This window comes from Octodon degus, unplaced genomic scaffold, assembly GCF_000260255.1.
Source record: "Octodon degus isolate 3935 unplaced genomic scaffold, OctDeg1.0 scaffold02639, whole genome shotgun sequence".
In the NCBI taxonomy this organism is placed as follows: Eukaryota; Metazoa; Chordata; class Mammalia; order Rodentia; family Octodontidae; genus Octodon; species Octodon degus.
Genome location: NW_004527215.1, coordinates 808 through 1,309, shown reverse-complemented (window position 1 = coordinate 1,309; position 502 = coordinate 808).

Genomic DNA, 502 nt, shown 5'->3' with positions numbered 1-502 from the left:
TTTCTCTCCATGTGACTCTCCTTAGGCACACTCTACATCATCGATCACTTTCCTCTGTGGCCCCATAATCTCCTTGATCAGAAAATTTGGGACACCAGTGAGTTACAGAATGTTACAGTACAGGTTCTCCTATGTCTTAAGTCCTCACTGACCTTGAAAGGCTAGGGCTAAAATGTTGGCTGTCCTTGAAGCCCTTCTTTTTCACTAATTTTGGGTCTCCAAATTTAAGTTGTTAACCCTCCAGAAGAGAATTTTAATGATATTATTACCCTATAATAGAAGCCGTTGAGCTTAACCTCCATATCTGTCTGAATATAAAACATCTTTGGACATACCATGGAACAGCTATTTTCTATCAAATATTGTTATGTTAAATTTTGAATCCCTATAGAATGTGAAGAAAAAAAGAAAAAAGTATTTTAAAAATACAAATAATTACACATTTTTACACAGAAATTTAGAAATTTGACCATATACAGTATTGTAGCAGGACAGTCCTATG